This window comes from Marmota marmota, unplaced genomic scaffold, assembly GCF_001458135.2.
Source record: "Marmota marmota marmota unplaced genomic scaffold, marMar, whole genome shotgun sequence".
In the NCBI taxonomy this organism is placed as follows: Eukaryota; Metazoa; Chordata; class Mammalia; order Rodentia; family Sciuridae; genus Marmota; species Marmota marmota.
The window spans coordinates 20,913,716-20,922,460 of record NW_025999960.1 but is presented as its reverse complement, the minus strand read 5'-3'; the positions used below and the strand labels follow the sequence as shown (position 1 = coordinate 20,922,460).

The following is an 8,745-nucleotide window of genomic DNA, read 5'->3' as shown; positions in this document are numbered from 1 at the left end:
TTTTTAAAAAGAAGTCCATTAATGTTATAAAGGGATTCAGGTATTCATGAAGACTCTGATCGATTGTCCCAAACTCCTCCCACTAGACCCAACCTTTCAACACTACTAAATTGAGGAATTAAATTTCCAACACTTGGGCTTTGGGGGAACACACTTAAACAATAGAATCTACCTTGTGTCCAGATTAAAACCCTGAGGCTATGCCAGTCAAATCCAACTGGGTGATTCAAGTTGCCATTATTATGACAGAATTATGGGGCAAAAAGATTAGGTAGGGGCCATGTGGATTGTCACTCCAATGTTCTTTCTTTAAATAAACTTTAAAAAAAAATCTTAGAATCAACTGAGAATAGACATACAACATAACCAGAAATTCTGGGGCACTTTGAAGGTTGTTCTAAGAGGAAAGTTTACAGCTATAAGTGCCTACATGAACAACAACAGAAACAACAACAAAAACTCCAAACGCAGAGAGATCCCAAAGAAACAATCTAATGATGCATCTGAAGGTCTGAGAAAGACAAGAACAAACCAATTCTAAAACTAATAGAAGAAAAAGAATAAGTAAGATATAAAGTAAAATTAATAGAAAATTTTAAAAGTACAAAGAATAATGTAATAAAGGTTTGTTTTTTATAAAGATAAACAAGATTGAGAGACTTTTAGCCAAACTAAGTAAAAGAAAGAGAGAAATGCGATAAAATGACAGTTGAAGGAAAAGTAACAATTAGAGATGAAAAAGGACATATCACCACAGACATCAGTGAAATCCAGAGGCTCATTAGATACTATTTTGAAAAGTTCTGGGGGCATAAATATTTAGTATTATGATATATTCTTGTTGGATTTCTTCCTTTATAGTGTGAAGGGAAACTTTTTGTCTCTTCTCATTAATTTCAGCTTGAAATCTGCTTTGTTGACTATTAGAGGAGCTACTTCTGCTTGCTTTCAATCTCCATTTCTATGGAATATAATTCTCTGTCCTTTTACTTTAGCCTGTGGATGTCTTTGCCTCAGAGGTGTGCCTCTTGAAGGTAACATATTGTTGGGATTTTCTTTCCTTTTTCTTTCAATGGTGAGTATACTATTAATAACTCCAAAACTAGTTAAATTAGTTCTCTAATTTTTGAGTATTTTCTTCATTGTTCCTTAGATCTTAATTCTAATCTATATTAACATTTGTATCTCCTAGGTTTTTTCCTATTTTTCTCACGTTATATCCTTGATATCATTATAAAAAAACTTTTAACCCAGTTGTGGTGGTGTATGCCTGTAATCCCAGTGGCTGGGGAGGCTGAGCCAGGAGGATAGTGAGTTCAAAACCAGCCTCAGCAAAAGTGAGGTGCTAAGCAACTTGTGAGACCCTGTATCTAAATAAAATACAAAATAGGGCTGGGGACGTGGTTCAGTGGTCAAGTGCCCCTGAATTCAATCCCTGGTATACCCTCCACTCAGGAAATCACACACACACACACACCTTTATATATTTTTTGTGTTGATTTAACTAGTTTTCCTATTTGTGGGAAATTAAAGTTTGGTGTCCCAATTACCTTTTATGCAACTATTGTGTATTACTAACCCATAATAGGTTATTTTATGTTTATATTGCTTTAAATTAAGTATTTATCTTTTAAGTGATATTGCTCTTTTATATAAGGAAATATCAAGTAAATCTTGTCAGTAATTATAACAATATGTCTACTTCTTCAATTCTGATTAATCATAAACTACTGTAGACATCTTTTTTTCCCAATTAGTTTAACGGACCTGGAATGTCTTATTCAGTTTATTATTTTCAGCATGTCTCTGCTGGGTTGTTTTGTTTTGTTTTGTTTTGTTTTTTTGATGGTTGCATTTGTGTTGTTCATTTTGCGACTTTTATTACAGAAAGAAAGTGACTAGCACTATTGCCATATAATTTAACCCATAGAAAATTTACACAAATTTTTAATATTATTTTCCTTCCCTAGAGAAATGTTATTTTCTGTACTTCCCTACCTTATAAGTGGAGAAAAACAGAATTCCTTGGAAGTTATATATTTCAATTTCACAATAAAGGTAAACAAGGTGTGTGAATTTGATTTGAAGTTATAAAGAGTTTAATAAAGTTGTGGTCAGTATGAAATATTAAATATTATTGAGAAGGCTAATCTGACTGAAATGTAGAAAAGAAACCATGAAGTAAGTGAGAAGCAGCAGTAAAACAGTTGCAGAATGTTTTATTTTCCTTTGATTCATCAAAACTTCTGCTTCTTTGAGAGAAACACAATATTCTTTATGCAGTCATTGAAAGCATGTTTCACTTGCTTATTCCTCAAGGTATAAATGAAAAGGTTCAGCAAGGGCACTACAAAAGAGGTGAGAACTGAAACTCCTTTATTTATGGCCACCTCTTCCTTTGCTGATGGCTTGATGTAGATGAAGATGCAGCTGCCATAGGTGATGGAAACCACAATCATGTGGGAGGAGCAGGTGGAAAAGGCCTTTTTCCTTTGCTGATCAGAGGGGAATCTCAGAATGGTCCTGATGATGTATGTGTATGACAGAACCACACAGACTAGGGTAATAATGAGCCCAAATACAGCCACAATGATAACCATCTGTTCTAGTATCCATGTGTCTGAGCAGGAGATCTTTAGGAGGGGACTTGCATCACAGCTGAAATGATCAATGGCATTAGAATCACAGAATTCAAGCTGGAGGCCTAAGCTAAGGGGTGGGACAAAATCATCAAGCCAGCTACCCAGCAGGAGAGGACTAATAAGGTGCACACTCTGTTGTTCATGATGGACATATAATGAAGGGGTTTACAGATGGCCACATAGCGATCATAGGACATGGCTGCCAGGAGAAAAAATTCTGTTGCTCCAAAGAGAAAAACAAAAAATATCTGACTTGCACAAGCATTGTAGGTAACAGTATTGTCTCCAGTTGATAAACTGTACAGGAATCTAGGGATACAGACAGTAGTAAATGAAACTTCTAGGAAGGAAAAGTTTCTGAGGAAGAAGTACATAGGTGTCTTCAGATGGGGATCCACCAATGTGAGGGTGATAATAGTCGGGTTCCCTGTTACACTCAACATGTAGGTGAGCAACAGAAAGATAAAAAGCAGAACTTGCAGTTTTGGGTCATCTGTCAGTCCCAGCAGGATGAAAGTGGTTATTGCTGTGTGGTTCCTCATCATAGAACTTTGACAGTTATCTAATCTTTGTGTAAAAAAAATAAAAATTTTATGAAGAAACAGACATTTAAATTATACAGCGAAAGACTGTGCATATAGAAGCCAAGCAAATCAGCTTGTTTATTTTCTGTTTTCACATCATAATTAATGTTTTTACTATTCCAATAGCCTTCCTGAATTATATGTGGATGAGCAGTGGAGATTTCCTTAAGGATTCACATTATGGTAAAACATTCAACTTTTTCTTTTATCATTTGTTCCTACAGAATTTACATATGTAGTTTATTTGTCACAAACAACTTATTACATGGACTGGATTTCCAGATGGGTACAGAAAGATGTCATTTCATGGGAGGCTAATAGTTCTTTGTCCAAGCAAACTCTGGATACAGGGCATATCCAGGTAACTAAGAGCATGGATTCTTTTCACTGTTATTATCTGGGGATTGTTTTAAGGATAAGATATATTTCTTCTGAAAAACAAACAAATGATAATGACAACAACAGGATTCCTTATAGTGGAAATTCTAGAACATATGGATGGTTTGATATAAAACTAATTTACACATACTGCAAGGAAATGTCCAAGATATTTACAAAACAAGTATTTTCTTATGCATTCATATGTGATCAGTTATTGATTGTTCCCCCTTTTCTCTCGAAACCTAGAATTTAATTTTTATTTAACATCAATAAACATAGCCTTCTAGGACTTGTCTTTTTTTCATGATGCTTTTAATTCCTTTGAAAAGACTTTAGTGTCTCCTCAGTTCATCTTCATTCCATTGAGGCTTTAAACAGTTATATTGTGACTTTCACTTGCAACTCCCTATAGCTTTCCCAACACCCCAATGAATTTATTTCTGTTAGACAATGACACATTTTAGTTTTTATCTTGCCTGAAATTGCAGCAGCATTAAAAAGCAAAGTTTGGTCATTCTTTAAGTGGTTCCTATATCATATTTCTGATTTTCCTCCTAGCATTAGATTGCTATTTTTAATGTCTCTCTTTTTTCTATTCACATGTGAAATATTGGTCCTCCCCAATATCCTGTTTTCAGACCTCTCACTTCTTATGTTCTGTTTGTTATTCTTCTTTCTCTATGCTTTCTATAAATGATTTCATCAATTCATTTGTTTAACCTTATATGATGTACCCCAAAGATGAGATCTATTCTCTATAAAATGTTAAACATATCGGTCATTTCTGGGTTGTTCTAGGACCCTCTGTGGATACCAAATCTGAGGATGCTCTAAACATTACAAGTTGTGTGTCCACATCTCAATTACCATATGCTCTAAATGATTTACCATATCTTCTTCCAGTGTTAACTAAGTTTTAATATAGAAAAAAATATCTTTTTTTTAACCTGCAAGGCTCTTATGGAAAGTACCTTCTTTGTTTTTTTCACTTCAACACTTGTCATTTTCTTACCTGTCTTCCTTAGGGCTTGAGTTCCACTAACACTGACTACTTGAAAGTCTTCTTCAGTTCTATATGCTTTCTCCTCTGCACAGGCTAATCTTTTGATTAATACCTATTAGTCCTTCCACGTTCCCCATACGTATCAGTTCTTTCAGGAAATCTTCACTCATGAACCCAAAGCATGTGAAATTGTGCTCCTGTGGTATTTCCAAGTACGTGTTGTTTGTCCAGTCATGGAATACATCACACTGTATTTTGCTGTGCACTGTAATTACATTTCTCCTGTATGTTTCTGTAAATTTATCTGAAGTAGAAACCATATTGTATACACTATTAAATATCCTTATATCTTGGCTTATATAATAAATTTAGGGACAGAACAAAGCAGCATTGTCTACATACTGGGGAAACTTGTACTCCTTAATGCCTATTCTGATCACTTGGTTCAACGTTCTTATTTTCATATGTGCTTAAACTACTCTTTCATTTTGAATACTTTTAAAACAAAGACCTGATTACACCCAGTTTTAAACTGTAAAGATTCTCCTTTCCCAGGGTTTTCCCAGCTTGTGAACGACTCTGCCTTTACTCTTAATAACTAATTCCCTCTCTGCAGCTGCTATTTGCTTTCCTGTGTCTGATAAACTCTTTCCTGACCTCTTCCTTTTTAGATACTTAATTAGGATTTTCCACCATTTTACAGAATTGTTTCCCATATGTCATTTTTTGAGACTGCAATAGTTTCACTTCTTGATTTTTCTTTGTCTGAAACCACCTACTGCATGTCTAAAGATTTAATCTCCTGAGATAGACTTTCTATGTTTTTTACTAAAATCAATAGTGACCCACTTATATAAAATGAACAGATACATTCAAGAAGCTGAAGACTACCTGAATATTCTCAAGATTATTTGATTTTTAGGGTCAATAGGAAATGTACTCTAAAAATAGGAAGTTTGTTCTTTTTCGGTTATGTCATTCATGGCTAAAAAAAAGAGTACCTGATACATAACTCATGTTTAATAATTTTTGAAGGAATAATTTAATGTACCTTTATGTAACTGTAACTTGTATTTTAATTTTTCAAAAAATAGAGAATGTTTCAGATAACACATATCTAAAAGGCTCTCTTATATCTTCCCTTTGGAAGATTAGAATTGCTGTTAAATCCTGTGATTGTAACCAAGGGAGTTTTTTTTTTCTTTGTTTAATTTACTTTCCTATCTATATCCCAAACCATTTCTCTCATACTGACACTCCAAGTATATTTGCTGATATAACCAGAATGCAACTAGTGTTACAGACTTTCCGTGATCATGTATTAATTCTACACATCTCTTTATATCCATATTAGAATGTTCCTCTAGCTGACTAGTTTTCTGTATTTTTTAAAATCAAATTTAGTGGTAGTGTTTCTAGAGAAAAAAAAATGTTTACCATAGAGATAAATAAATAAACCTACCTACCTTTTGTAAGAGAGAAAAAAAATGTCATCACATTTCTGTGGCCCATAACATTCACAGTCTGAAAAACTCTTATTCAACTTTTCTTTGCCTGGCCAGGTTTCCTTCTGTTTTCTCCATTCTTCCAGTCCATCAAGTCACCTAAAATGTTATTAAATTATAAATTTCTTAGGATCCAACATTTTTGAGATAAGGAACACAATACTACAATAGAAGTTGATTTTTCTTTTGCAGTGAATAGAAACTACATACAGGATGAAGTAAAGGCTGCGTGAGAGGGAAAAGTTAAAGTTTTTCTTAAACTTCTCTTTTCTGGTGATTTTGCTATCTATCCTTCAGGAGGTGTGATCCTCGCTTAAGATCTTTGCTACCCTGGGAATTGTGGGTATTTGGAGTCGCACAGTAAAAAAAAGTAATTCTAACAACTAATAATAAGTTGTGAACTACAATCAGATGTCTCTTATATCTCTTATGGAATCTATTACCAACAACTAAGATATGTTTTGATGAGTATGTGGAGAAATTGGAATCTGTACCCCTTTTTGGTGGGAATGTAACCTGGTATAGTTACTATAGAAAACATTATGATATTTCCTCAGAAAACTAGCAATAGAATGGCTGTAATCTAGGAATCCCACTTTTTGTCATATTTCCAAAAAAATAAAAATAAGTATCCCAAAGAAAAATCTGCATCCCTGTGTTCATTGTAGCAAAACTGAAAACAGCAAAGACATTGAAACAACCCTGATTTTGTCAACACATAAGTGGATTAAAAGAAAATGTGGCAGGCACACACACACACACACACACTGCAATATTATTCAACTTTAAAAAGAAGGAAACCCTGCAATATGCAACAATATAAATAACCTGGAAGATATTATCAAAGTGAAATGAGTTACAGAAGGGCAAATGTTGCAAGATTCCACTTCCGTGAAGTATTTAACATTGTCAGATTGAAAGAAATAGAGATTCAGAAGGGAGGTTGTCAGAAGCAGATGGAGGGGAAATGGAGAGCTGTTCTGATGCTATAAAATTTCAGTATGCAAGATAAGTAAGTCTAGAGATCTGCTGTGCAACATGGTGCCATTATTAGCACTGCTAATTTGAGCACTGAAAAAATTAAAGAGAATATATGTCCTGTTAAGTGTTTTTACCAAAACAAAGGACTAAACACAACAAACAAAGAAAGAAAACCAAAAGCTAAAAGGGAAACAAATTTTGGGAGCTGATGGATCTCTTCATTACTTCAATTCTGATAATGTCTTCATGGTATGCATGTATCTTATCACATCAAATTGAATATTTCAAGTATATGCAATTTATATTATAAATTATACTTGTATAAAGCTGTCAAAAAGAAGCATATGCTGGAGATCATTACACTATCTAAATGAAGTGTCTCTTCCATATTTATGAATAGGTTGTGGCATACTCTGCCAAATGGCATCTGGCAGTAGTTTCGAACTGATCTCTGCTCCTTGTGGGTAGGCTATTGGTGAATCACATCTAAAGTTATTTGGTCAACTGTATCATTTGGAAAAGACCTAACATGTTTATTTTGGACCATCTTAAAGTAAAAAATTTGCCTCCTTAATTATTTGACATGTAGTTTTTCCATGTGTACTTTTATAGGCTCTCATGTGATCTTCTACCCAAACTTTCAATTTCATCTATTTTTCTCCTCAGAACACAATATCACTTTCATTTCTCTTTTCAGTCTTTATATTTTATTGAGTAGGAGTAAATATTTTTTTTCTCCTTTTTCATAAGAATTCTTTCAATTCTCCTAATATTTTTGAGTTTTGTCCTTTCATAAATCTTTCCACCAGTGCAGGCTAGGGGAAGTTGTGTTAACGTAATGATTGCTTCATAGCATCCATTCTCCATATTCATCTTCCCAAACTCACAATGTTCTTCTGCCAGAGTGCACCACTCTGACATCCTCATGGCCCTAGTCTTCCCAATGAATTAAGTGCTCTGGATCTTTTCATCCCCTTTGCTGTTATTAATTTTGTTCAGGGATTGATTGAACCTGGCTGTTGGTAAACATGAAGCAAGTTATTTAAAATAAATTTATAACATGTAGCATCTGCCATTTCCCAGGCACCAGGATAGGTTCCATATGATGAAACTCATTTAATTTGTACTAAAACTCTCACTGTCATTTTCTGTAATCTGTTACATGCATCTTCTGAATTAAAATTATCAAAGATTTTTCTCAAATATAGATTCATGGGAATTAGACAAAGCTAAAAAGTTTTCACCAGGTAGTAGGGGAGTGAGGTTAGACATTAGTGGAGAAATTAGAAGCTAAAATAATTTTAGTATAATGATTAAGAGTTTTCATATGCATGTTAAAATTTAAGAATCACCAAGGCAATTAAATGACAGTGTTCAACACTGACATTGTCATCTACATACTTTGTTCTTTATGCCATAAATCATCACTTAATTTATATATTTGCATTATAATTTAGACACAAATGAAGGATGACAAAAACATTAATAGAGATCTTTTACCTGCCTTACAGCCTTTCTTTTGTTGATGTAATCTCTGATCATTACTTGTAGTCTTCATATAGAGGAACAGACTGTGCTTCTGTTCGTGGAGCAATAACTTCCCCTGGTCAGCCAGCACTAATTATTTATAATGCTAACAATGAACACAT

At 33.9% G+C, this 8,745-nt stretch overlaps 1 pseudogene; it reads right to left on the bottom strand.

The window, feature by feature from the left end:
* Positions 1-2,237: 2,237 nt before the first annotated feature.
* Positions 2,238-3,191, bottom strand: LOC107148775 (annotated as a pseudogene).
* Between the last annotated feature and the right edge of the window lie 5,554 nt (positions 3,192-8,745).